Genomic DNA, 13,630 nt, shown 5'->3' with positions numbered 1-13,630 from the left:
TGGTGGAAAGAAGTAGCTGATGATAAGAGTGAATGCGGTATTGCTTTTTTGGAAAGTCTGTTCTATTTATACAGGAGCGAAAACGGAACAGGTTTGGGGTTGTTTGTTTGTTTAAGTATTCTGGGCACCCTGGGGCTAAGGGGTAGACCCTAGGAGAAGCAGAATAACTGCCGGAGCTTAAAGAGAAATCCTCAGCCGGAGACACCCCCCCCTTCCTCTGCCCGCGCGCTCCCCGCCCCCCTTCAGCTGCCGCGCGAAGCGGGCGCCCTTCCCGGCGCGTCTGGGCGGTCGACTGTGTGGGGGCGTCCAGATGGAGTCTTGGACACTCACCCTGCCCTGCCTCACACACACACACACACACACACACACACACACACACACACACTCCACTTCCGCTACACACACTCCCGCCCCCGCTGCCTTTTTCACACACCCACTTGCACACCTTACGCTACACACACCTCCCTGTTGACAGCGAGCCCTTGCGTCCGCCTCACCAACAGTGCCCTGTCCGCAGAGCGGGAGCCGGGGCTTGTTGGACAGAGTGCTCTTCAAAGACACCCATCCTCATTCTACTGCCGGCATCAACCGACCGCCACCGCAGCCCTCGACCCCAGAGAGCCTGCATTCAGGTGTTGCGCCCTGTCCGTACCCGAGCCCTACTCCAGAACACAAACATTAGAGGAGGTCATCCTCCTTTCCCTCGCCATGAGCCACCTTGGTGAGCTCAGAGAGATCCTGCGTGACCGCCAACAGCGTCGCTAATGCCAGTTGGAACTACCATCACCCCACACGCGTTTCCCTTTGCGAATAAAAACTCTGATCCCGACGTAAACCTTTCTGTTTCGTTCCCAAAACAATTTTTTAAAAACTTTCCAGGGGTCCAAATAGAGACGGGTTTCTGGCTCGCTGAACGCACCGCTCCTACCTGCCGGCGCGCCCCGGCCTGCACCGGGAGCGCTCCAGGCCTGGCCCGGGCCCCGCGGGAGGCTTGTCCCAAGTGCTCAAGCCTGGCGCGCCGCTGCCTGCCTGGCCCTTCCCGTGCCAATGCAGCCAAGGCCTGGGATGGAGCGCGGGGGCAGCCTCTAGGGCCGGGGCCGGCCCTTTCCCGCCCCCAGTCCGGGACTACACCAGCATCGTGGGGCCCCGGCGGGCGAGAGCCACGGCGCCACGCCGTGGAGGAAACGCGGCGCTGCAGGCGGCTCTCCTGCCGCTCACCTGCCCCGGCCGCCGTCGCAGCGAGCCTGCTCCCTCCCGGCCCCACGCGCGGAGGTCAGGGCCCGGGGGCGGCCGGGAGCGCCTACTGCTCCTCCACCCGAGCGCCATTTCTCCCCCTGCCAGCCGCGATATCTGTTCTCCGGCGGCAGGCCTGATTCCTAACTTCAAACACCCATAGTAATTTTGGGAAAGTTTCTCGCTCGCGCTGCGCGCTCTTTTCCAATTGGAGATAAAAATAAAAGGGAAACGGAAGGAAATCGCAGCAAGGTTAGCACCCTTCTAGGTACCCCACCCTCGGCAAAAAAAAACGCGCAAAGCTCCGCGTCTAAATAAAGAGAAAAGATGGAAAGAAAACCGCGTTCTTACCACGTGCGTCAGCCCGCTCCACCGTCGCTCCGGCGGGTCCCGGGGCCCCCGCGCTGACCACCGGCAAGACGACGCCTCGGAGGGGATCCCGACTCGCATCTCCAGCCCTGGTCCGAAAAAAGAGCGCGGGATGACCGAGTTATGCAAATGTAGGTCGTGGCAGTGGGGCTCGGGTTACGGCCCCCGCCAGCCTCCGAGGTGAGGCACCCACCGGCGGCAAGCGCGGGCGCGGCGACTGCTAGCGCTTCGCTCCTCTTCATGCACGTGGGCGGGCAGGCGGGCGAGCGAGTCGCTTGGGGCCGCCCCGCGGCGGGCGCTGCTACCAACCCCGCCGGCAGCCACAGCGCGCTGCCCTGAGAAGGAGCTCCTGGACGCCCCGCATGCAGGGGCGAGCAGGGCGCACAGGGCAGGACGCAGGCTGGGGACGGCCCGGGAGAGGGCAAGCTGCGCGCTCTGCTGCTGCTACCCTTCCGGAAGGAGGAGGCTGAGTGGGGGTCAGATGGGGGAGGAATCCCCACCGAGGACAGGCGTGCTTGCCTGTTTCGTCTGAAAAGCAAGTTGGAGTAAATGGGAGTGACTGACCCTCTGGAATTATTTGGAGCTTTCCAACAACTCACACACCTCCCTTAAGAGCTGCGCCTGGTCAAGCCCACCTTATGCCGGGGTGGGTTGGGTTCAGGGGCAACCAGGAGCCTCAGGGAGGTTATGCGGGATCCCCGGAGGGTGCCTGGGGCCAGTCCTGGGAAGCCTTCAATCTCCGCTGGAAACGGGTCAGTAAAGACTTCCTGTTACCTTCTCCTTCTTTCTTCCTCCTCCTCCTCCCCCTCCTCCTCCTCCTTCTTCCTCTTCTTTTTTAAAGAGTGTAATGGAACAAAGTCTAGGCACACTCATTTCAAACCAGCCACCCTGTGGGTAGGTAATAAGTTCAAAAAGCTAAGGTGACTTGCCTAAAGTCACGCAGCTGATTAGTGGCAGTGTCCAAACTTGCAACCAGGTTTTCTGAATCCAAGTACAGTGCTCTGGTCGCTACATCTTTCTCTTAGGAAAACCCAGTTCTCGAAATGGAACAGTTCTTTGAGGATTGGGAGCCTGGCTCAGCCCACTAGGGAAGAAACAGGTCACCTTAGCCAACTTCATCTCTTTTCTTTGGCATTTCTGAGGAGAGGAAAGCTGAGGTCAAGGCTTTCAAAGGGCAAGGGACTTACACACACACACACACACACACACACACACACACACACACACACACGCACACACCGCGAAGGGAGAATTAGAATTTTGGGGCTCTCCAGACCTATGTTATGGATGGGGTAAGCAGGTTGGCACAAAGCCAGCATGCAAATAGGCCCTATAATAAGAGAAGCCAACCCCACAGTATCCTTCCTGGAGTGAAGAAGAAGTAAGAAAAGAAATAGAGACAGATAAAAACCCAAAGGTGTTTACAAAGTAAGATACCTATACTGTGCTGGGGAGGGGATTGGGAGAGGAAGGGGGGATGTGACAGTTGAATACAGATATGTATCATGGTCTCTACTTTCAGGCACTTGAATTTATTCTGATCAAAAACTGAACAGATAAATGCCTTTGTTTAAAAAAGAGTTGTCAAAATGCCCACATAAATGGGGGCACTCCAAAATGTATCAGGATTATTAAAGAGTAGCACATGGATGCCAAATTCTGATTTGCTTTGTCCTGATTTCAGACCCAGAAAGTAAAAGAGGAAGGCAGCAGACGAGCCCTTTAGTAGGCTTGCCTCTACCGGTGGGGGGATTCGGTAGGGGCAAGGTGCGGGGGAAGCTGCCTGAGGGTCCTCACTGGCCCTCAGAGTCCCCTCTCAGTGGTTTTCAGCTTTTTCCCACAGGGCCTGAGAATCACAATCAACTATGAGGCATGTACAAATAATTTGCTAACACTTGCATTTTGATTTATTAAGAAACATCGTGAACACCATTATAGACTATTCCTATCGTAATGTCATTTTCATCCACTTCCATTCTAATGCTGCTACCGGAGTGGGAAACAAAACAGTGTCAGAATTTCCCTTGACTGTGGACACATACACGAGGGTGTGGATCCCGTACTCGAATGACATAGGACATATGCACCTCAGAAAGAAGCAGGCTAGTTGCCAACCGTGCCATACAGCAAAGCCTTTCTTAAAGATGTGCCTGTGTGCTGAGCAAACTGATCACTGGTTCCCTACATTCAGCATCTCACTACAAACCTGGTAATCCTGGAGGCTATAAATCAAGCTCAGATTATGCCAATCAAAGTTGTTGTGAAGCCTGAAAGAAGCATTGCTTAACACCAGTCCAATGAGCAACCAAAGTCATGTGTCGTTGGCACAAATAATCTGGGCAGGAGGAAATAAGACCTCTATGATCTTATTTTGTAGCAGCAGCAGCAGCACTGGCCTAAGCAAAGGATGCCCAGGTTCCCTTTAGGGTGAACTATCATTAAGTCTATTGATCCTTCTTGAGCATCTCTACGTGTCAAGCACTATGCCAAACCCTGGGCATTCAGTGGTGCCTAAAATAAGGCCTGGTTCCTGTCCCCATGGAGTGTGTCGTCAATCACACAAATACACAATTGCAAACCATGGCAATGTTTGATCCCAATGAAGGAAGAACAAAGGACCCAATCGAGCCTAGGGAATTGAAGAAGGGTTCTCTAAGCACACAGAAATCTGAAGGTTATACAAGGATTGGGGGAAGGTGAGTGGATAGGGCATTCCAGGGAGAAAGAGCAGGTGTGGAAAAGGCCCTAAAGTGGGAGGAAGCGAAGTGCATTCATGGAATAAAGAAAGTGCAGCATGAGTGGAAACCTCCAGGCCGCCTACCATGCCCAGCGCACGGGGCTGAGGGCAGCCTCCATGGTAGCCGTGTCCCTGACATTATCTTTTCTGGCTAATGACAATGGCATTATAATTTTTACATTTGAGTTTTGTTTTTTGGTTTTTTAACCACTCAGCTCCTGCAAATGAATGAGAACACTCTGACAAGATTTCAGCAAGAAGAGAACATATACAAAAACATTGTGTTTCAGTGACAGTCTTAATAAAATAACATTCCCTAGTTATCTATTTCTCAATAAGGAAATGACAATGTGAATTTTGTCCCGTTTAAAATGAACAGAGAAACGCAGCTTTCTAGTAGAAACGTATCATGTCAAACCTACAGATCATTTTACCATTGCTGACAAAAAAATAAAAGGTAAATCAATGCATCATTTCCCACTATTGTTTAAGACAAGGTACATATCAACCTGGTATCCATAAGTAATAATCTGTCAGGCTGGTCATAAAGGCTTGCAGCAAAATATCCTTTCCAAATCACACCTTTCTATGCCTTTAAATTTTAAATCTTTCAGTTCATACATTTAATTTATGAAAAATGAAGTTCACTATAACTAGGGAATTCTTGGATTTTTTTTTTAATGCATGTATCACTAGCCTGCTTATACTACCAGGTTTCAGGAAGTCATTTTTCTTTTTCCAAATAACATCTGGCTTCCTCTAGAAGCTTTGGTTTTTATTTAGAAAAGGATGGGGAAAAGTCAGTGTATCCAGTTATCAGAGCAGCATTTAAACCAAAAAGAAAAAATAAAACCATACATTTCGTATTTCAACCGAATAATGTTGATGAGAATAGTCACCATTTTTTGTGATTAAGATGATAAGCCCTGGAGGCCCCTATGACCTGGGGTTCAAATCCTAACTTCTGACATTACCTAGCTGTGTATTCATAAACAAGTTATAAAACTTCTCCGTGTATCTATAAAGTGTGCAAACTGACTCTACATATCTCAGAGTGTATTGAGGATTAAATATAGTGATACATATAAAGCACACCACATACTGTTTGGTACATAGTATTCACTATTAGCTATTAAATTGTCACTATTATTGAATACCCACTTTGAAGACTGACACTATACCAAGTTTTTCTGAGTTCAATGCTTTGTACCTGAAAACCACCTTGAAATATAGGGCTGTTAATTCCTATCTTACAGATGAGGGAACTGAGGCTCAGAGAAGACACGGAGCTTACCCAAATTCACACAGCTAGGAAGTCTCAGGGCCAGATTTTGAACTTTTATTCTCCCAACTGCCAAAGCCCACATCTTTCAAGTACATCATGTGATGCAGAGCAACCTAGAGCAGATGAAAGCCAAAGAGTAGCTGTACTTCAAATATTGATATGTGAAATATCCATCATATTTATTCCCTAATTCTGAGTTTCAGCTTCCAAGAATAATGATTATAGTACTACTGAGGAGTCTCAGGTTTAGATTGTAAGGAGAAAAGGTAAGCCAGAAAGCAGTGGTTATTTGCATGTAATTTACAGCAAGCTAGACCCTTGTGGAAAATGTCCTTTAAACTTCGAAAGCCAAGTTCTACAATAATAATAATAACCTAATGACATAACTCCTTCTTTTCCCAGAAAGATCAAACCGCATAATAATACTGTTGTTTTTCTAAATAGATTTGAAAATGTGGAATAGAAATTGAAAATTTAGGAAGATTGGGTTAGTGAGTGGCCTACAAAATCTGAAGGCAGTGCTCTGGAAGAGACCTTCTTAGCCTTAGTGTAACCCGTTTAGGGAACTTGCCTTGTACTGTTGTCTCACGTAGTCTGTATGCTGTGATTTTTTCAACTCCATTATACATTCCCTCAATGCAGGAACCTGGAAGAGTGCTCCCTGTCTGTAGTCCAGGAAGCAGAGCTCTGGATAGGAACCCAGTATACATCTCCCCAGCAGCGAGACGGAATGAGGCCTGGCCCAGCTCTTTTCATATGCTGTCTTGTCAGAGAACTTCTAATTAATTCATTCTACCCAGTCCACAGCATGTTGTGTCTAATGATTGCTCCAGGAGATGTTGGATTTCAGAGCAAGGTCAAGGACCCCAGAAAACATCCTCCAAAGGACTTGTCCTAAGATATGCCCTTTTTTGGACATTTTAGTCATGAAATTCTGGGCTGCCACCCTCTGCTCTCAGCATAGCCAACACCACCGAGGTCATGGCAGCCAGTGGTGAGGACCATGGTAAAGAGATCTATCTACCCAGAAGCCCTATTCGGGCCACCCCTCCCTCCTTCTTAACTCTTCCCTCCAGCATAATACTGGTCACAGGGCAATGCAAGCAGCTGAAGAATGGAGAGGACTCAGGGCAGGGAGCCCCAAGACCCCCTTTTCAGTTCTGCCTCTGTTACTGATTAAGGATATTATCTTGGGTCGGCAATTGATTTGGGGAGGAACCAGTTGTGCTTTATACACTCACATTACTCGAGTCTTTGTTGGCAGCCATTGGAGACAAGCTATTCTTTCCCTGCATGTGATGATACTTCTGAACTGTATGCCACAAAGATATAGAGACATCATGTTCCCTCATGCCTACCCAGCATTTTAGATGGCAGACAAGAAGGCCACACTGTTTAGAGAGTTTAAGTCTTCACTATTTTGAGTGAGAAAGGTGGTCGGGGCAGAGGGAAAAAATCAGGTAGAGGAAAATGCCAGAACCTGGTGTTGGGTGCAGCCCTGTGTAGTGGGAAAAGCACTAGATTAGAAATCAGGCTCAATGGTGTCTCTTCTAATAATAATTTTTAATAATAATCATGGCTACTATTTATGGAGCATTTGAGTGTACTAAGCGCTCTGCTGACTATGTTGCCTTACCTTCTAGTCTACCAACCACCCAATGAAACAGATTTCATTACTTTTTATACTTTACAGATGAGGAAACTGAGTCACCAAAGCCCAAGTCACAGAGCTAATCAAGTGGAAGTGCCAAGATGTGAACCTAAGCAGTCTGACTTCATTACTTAAGTTTTCAGTATCTACCCAAGCCTGTGTAACTAGATAAGCCACTTAATCTCTCTGAGCTTCAGTTTCTTCATCTTTATAATGGGGCTAGATATGTCTGCCTCAACTGCCTTTGGCCAGAGTATTGTGGTGAATCAAAGGAGAAGGATTAAAAACACAGTCTAAAAAGCAAGACATGCACTGCAAATCTAATTGTCTCCCAGAGCAATTGTTTGGGTTACTGGACTGTCAGCAACAGCAGTGAATGTAGATTGGGATAGGATAGGAGGCAACATTTATGATTCCAGGACAGGGACATGGCATCAACAATTGAACTGAACAGCTAACCTGTTTGCTCGCTGACCAATCCTAAGGCCCTTCAAAATGGCCTCTTTCCCCCACCTCACACTGGAGAGTGGTCCAGGTCAGTGGACTCCTTTTTATCTGGAGATGGGGTTGGAGAAGGTGTCTTCTGGAGGCTTGGGGCTTTTGGAACTAGTTTTTGGCAGGCCTGCTTCTGATGCTAATAACAGGCCTAGACACATGGTCGCACGCCTTCTTGGATTCTAATAATTGACTAGAATGCGTGTTTCTGCTCAAGGGCTGTTGTGCCCGAGAGAATATTGTGGTTACAATGCAATCACCACTATGTATCAGAACAATTTCAATCAATGGCCTTGTAAACACACAATCAGAGCCCTCCCCGGAGACCTGGCAACTCCAGCTTTTTAGGATTAAAAAGTTTGCTTTTTAAAAATATTATTGTTTAGGCAACAGCCTGTGGAAACTTCAAAAAGAGGAAGACTAGAACAATTTAGAGCCTTTCTTCTCTCTGATTAGATTTTATGAGACACCAAAGACATGACCAAAATGACCATTTTTAGTCCCTTCATCCATTACTCAGAAATCTTAGGGATGGAAGGTGCCTTCACAGGACACGTTTTTCCTTGCCTTTCCTGCATTTCAGGCTTTCCGTCACAAAGCTCTCTCATACAATGGCAACTTGAGTGGAACGTTACCCAAAAAGTGAAAAATGGTATCTGGAAGCCCAATATGTATATATATTAGGAAAAAGCTGGGTGGTTCCAGTTAAACCGGAGTAGACTTGACTCCCTCCACTCCATGCAAACTTCCTGGGGTCTGGAAGCCACTGCTATAATTTATGGAGCAAGCTCATAACGTGCTGGGGCTGGGGCTGAGGCTGCATAGGTCGGTGAACCAGAGAGCAAGTGAATACATAGAGATGGGCCTGCCTCACTTCCAAATGCTGGGACAAGCTCACAATATTCTGTTCATCCATTTAGAGAATACTTAACAAGTACCTGATATATACCAGGTACTGTGTTAGGTGCTTGGGATGCATCAGTGAGCAAAACTCCCTGTCTTCATGTAGCTTACAGCCTGGACGTTCTTGTGAATTTAATTCCAAGAACCAAAAACAAAGAAACCTCAGTGTAGTCTTTCCCCTTGTCCTCAGCCAGAATCACTTTGAAGCCACCCACACTCAGGCATAAATCTCTCCTAAGGTCATTCGAGAGGCAATACCTAATTTGCTTTAGTAACTCATTCTGGTAGTTATCCTCTTGCAAGACATTCTTCAGAGATAGAAAACACCCCCTTTTTTATTATGTATTTTATTCATTTTGCGTTTGTTTGTTTTTTCCTCAGAAGACATGAGAGAAGTTAGTCATGATGTTCTGAGTAAGAACCAGCCCCAGGCTGGAATACAGCCCTTAACCTTTTCTGTTTAATGTGGAGAAATCTCAGCTCCTGCAGCCTGTTCTTAGAATCCTTACCTTTGCATCCTTCCACCATCCTCAGCTCTTTGACGAACTTCCTAATTCCTCACACTTCCACTGTGCTGGCAAAGCCTAATCAGACATTTTTACGTAGCACTCTACCCATTCCAAGTCCCTTTTACACACATTACTTCCTTTGGAACTTATAACCCCGTGATGTTGGCAAGGCCACGTTCACCTTTCCCACTGCCCACAGAAGCCAAGTGAAACCCAGAGAGGCCAGGTAACTTACCTAAGTTCACATAGCTAGTAAGGAGGCAGAGCCGGCATTCTTAGCCAAGTCTCCCAAGTGCTGATGTTGAGAGCTCTGCCTATTCTAATGTGAGCCTCAACTACTGGTTGGGATGGCCCGGGCATGTGAATGCTTGTGAAATCCCTAAGACACTTTGATGGCTGGTGGCCAGTTAACATTTAGGTCATGTATTTTCTTCCCCAGGTGTGTACTGACCCTGTTCTGTACCCTCACGTTTTTACTCCAATGGATAAAGACTGGTAGCATCAAGTTAAAAAACAACAACCAACTCGCCAGGTCCTAGCCTTCTAGGTCATCAACATAAATTCCGGGCCACCAGTCCCAGGTCCATTCTTTGTAGTCCTCATTTGTCCTATTTATGTGAGGTTGGCACTGATTCACTGATTACCACTTTCCGGGTTATCAGCCTCTGGTGCAATCAGAAGAGATTCTTATCTGTGTGGGGTGGCTTAAGTGTGGTTGAGTCTACCCTCCTGGGGTGACCAGCCTGACCAAGGGGAGGAGACAAATTCATCAGCTTTGTCAACAGAAGGCCCTAATTGTTTTGTTTTTTCCAAACTTAGCTAACCTGTTCCATAGTCTGCTGATAGATGATCACAATAGGATTTTTAGCTGAAATCTTGTGTGTTTGTGGCCAATTTTAACTTGTTTATCTACTGAGTAACACACCCCTGGCTTTCATTCTTGCCCAGAGTGTTGCCAGAGGGTGGTTAATACAATGGAAGGAGCTGAATTGCAGACCCAGGGACTGGCCAGTAACAGTGCTGGTCTACCTTCAAATCTGACTCACCAGAATCATTAAAACAATAACAACAAAGAAAATGCCCTTTTAAAAAGCTAAATCTGACGATGAGCTGAACGCCTTTTATATATATATTATTTTATTTTTAAAGATTTTATTGGGGAATTGAGGAACGGGAACAGTGTTGGGGAATTGGGGAAGGGGAACAGCTAAGTTGTCCTTTAATCTTAGTTGTAGAGGGCACTTCTAGCTCAGCACCAAATCCAGTCACCATCTGGCCACCCGTCGGCAGCTTGCAGCCGCTCAGCTCAAGGTGCTGTGTTCAATCTTAGTTGCAGGTGGGCGTAGCCTACCATCCCATGTGGGAGTCAAATGGAAGCCTTGCTGCTAAGAGTGCACGCTCTAACCACTGAGCCATCCAGCTTCCCATCGGCAGTTCAGAGCAGCTCAGCTCAAGGTGCCATGTTCAATCTTAGTTGCAGGTGGGCGTAGCCCACCATCCCATGCAGGAGTTGAACCAGTAACCTTGTTGCTAGGAGCACATGATCTCACCTCCTGTTGACAGCTCAGCTTGGGTGCAGCTCACTGGTCCATGTGGGAATCGTACAAGCAACCCCGTTGCTCAGAGATCATGCTCTTAACCAACCGAGCCACTCGGCCTGCCCTATATATATATATATATATATATATTTTTTTTTAATCTATACTTCTCACCACAACCTATACATCTTCACATGACCTGGTCTTGTTTTATCCCTCCAGCCACAGCTCTTCCCTCTTCCCCCATGCTCTCCATGCTCAGCCGTGTCGTAAACATCTCAAGCTCCTTTTCATCTCAGAGCCTGTGTGCTCACTATTTCCTCAGAATGGTCTAGAATGGTTCCCTTCCCGACCTTTGGATCATCCCATGTCTAGTCCTGTTATAGACCAAATGTGTGTGCCCCTCCCCCCCAAAAAAATATTTTATATGTTAAAACCTAATGCCCAATGTGATGGTGTTAGGAGGTGGGGCCTTTGGGAGGTGATTAGGTCAGGAGGATGAAGCCCTAATGAACAGGACTAGTGCCTTTATTAAAGAGAGTCCAGAGAGCCCCCTTGCCCTTCTGCCGTGTGAGAATACAGTGAAAAGATAGCTATCTGTAAACCAGAAAGCAGGCCCTCATCAGACACCAAATCTGCCAAATCTGATGGTGACTTGATCATGGACTTCCCGGCCTCCAGAACAGTGAGAAATATACTTCTATTGTTTATTAACGACCCAGTTTATGGCATTCTGTTATAGCAGCCCAAATGGACATCTTGTTCAGCTCTCAGTGCAGGCCTTTTCTTCCTGGTTCTTCCCACTCTTCCCTGATCACTCTGTTCATTGCTGTGCTTTATTTTCTTATATAAGCTAATAAGCTTAATGAGTAGAGGGGCCCCATGAGGGTAAGGACCATACCTGTCTGGACCATAACTATATGCCCAAGAACAGTGCTGGCACGGAGGAGTGTGCAGTAAGCATTTGTTGAATGAATGGAGTGAATGAGCAATGATCAGCCAGGTCTGGGACCCACTATGGGTTCCTTTCCCTCTCCGGGTCTCAGCTGACTCATTTGTAAAATGAGGGTATTAGCCTATGTGACATCTAAGGCCCCACAAAGCTTTGACAGTCTGTTATTAACTGGCTCTGGGGAACCATGAGGAGCCCAAGGGCTGTAGCATCAACATCACCCCAAAATGGACTGTGATTTTCTAGGTAAGGCAGCACCTCAAGTCATGATAAAGCAAAACAGATTCGGCCCTTAGAAGGGAACTTCCTCCTTCTCCAAAAAAAAAAAAAAATCAGCCTCTGCCTTTTCTGAAGAAAAGATCAGATAATTACGATAAGAAGTGTTCTCCATGAAATCTTTTAGATTGAATCCTGTTGCCTTGCAAATGGATGGGGCAAATCAATTTTCAAATATAAACATGAGTTATGCTGAGAAGGTACCCTTAACTAAGTCTGCAGTTACTGGAACCTTTCTTTGCTTTTATAAATAAAGGTGATTTATCCATTTTCAATCTCCAGGTAAGACCCCAAGATTCCATTAATTCTTTCAAATGGATGTTCTGCTTAAAATGAGATGGAATACAATGGAAATGACACAGTTAATAAAAGTAAAAGAACTTATTTTTCTACCTGATTAGAGTACAGAAACTTAAAGTAACTTTTATTCTTTGGTCTAAGGCAGTTGAGGCTGCATGTTGTTTTTGAATGAATACTGCTAAATTTCAGTAAGTAAATAACATTATTATTAACATTTGGCTTTGAATACACTAATGGCACTCCTGTAGGCTTACTTTAATTTCAATGATGTATTTTAATTTGGGCTATAGAAATGAAACTACAGTTTATATAATTTTTAGAAAATCATGAATAAGTTGATCAAGATGGTTTGACTTAATTGGGGCCAGGTTATTTTAAAAACACACAAATCAATAATTGATGTAAAGAGAAAAACGTATGTGCAAAGAAAGAAGTAAAAAAATGTTTATTGTCACGTTTCAAAAGAAAAATGTCAGATGTAAATTATAACTGACAGTTATACAAATATCTATTGGAATAGGGGGGCAATGCTGACAAAATAATCTGCTAACTATTTTTGAGACCTTGTGGGTGCTAGGCCCCATGCCAGAGGTTACAGAGAATGGAAGATAATTACATAGAGTCCTTACCTTTTGGAACCAGTAGTCCAGGAAGGAGGTAAGGCAAGTGCACGAATAAATAGAATGCATGAAGGACATGGTAAGGATTATCAGACACGTTAAAAAATGTTTCTATGGGGTCCCAAGAAGAGGAAGAACAGTCAAAAGTGTGGTTGGTACTGGGGATCAAATAAAGCAAAGCACATGAAGGTCACTCATTTTTCAGATTTGGGTGACATGGTGTCCTTCATAGCTCAGTATACCTCTCGACCTTACACTGGGTTTTGTGTCATGGCTGTGGGAAATGACCAATAGACATTAATAAATTGATACTCAATAAAAGACAAAGGAAACATATTCAAACATATCCTGTACCAGTTAATTGGTATAATTAATGGATCCTGGGGACTTACTTGAAGATTGATGTAAAGTTTGGTTACCATAGTTGCAGACCTATAAAACATAAGTTCTGTACGGATTTATGATTTTTTGGTTTTCTGGGCAAAGATTATTGAACTCAGTCAAGAAAGGAGAAATATGCATTTGTGCAGCCTACTCAAAAATGAAAGAGGTTGCATTTAGCAGCAGCTAAACTTCCTTTTTCCATCAGAATGCTCTGAGAATTACTTCACAGATACCTCACTAAAAAGTGGTTATGTGGCTCTGTTGAGGGGAGGAGGTGGGCCCTGAATTGTGCCAGCTTGGTTTTATATGATGAAAGAAAGAGAGAGAGAGAGAGAGAGAGAGAGAGAGAGAGAGAGAGAGAGAGAGAGAGAGAGAGAG

Source organism: Hipposideros armiger, unplaced genomic scaffold (assembly GCF_001890085.2).
Source record: "Hipposideros armiger isolate ML-2016 unplaced genomic scaffold, ASM189008v1 scaffold_39, whole genome shotgun sequence".
Taxonomy (NCBI): domain Eukaryota; kingdom Metazoa; phylum Chordata; class Mammalia; order Chiroptera; family Hipposideridae; genus Hipposideros; species Hipposideros armiger.
The sequence above is the reverse complement of the archived record's forward strand: the minus strand, read 5'-3'. Positions refer to the sequence as shown.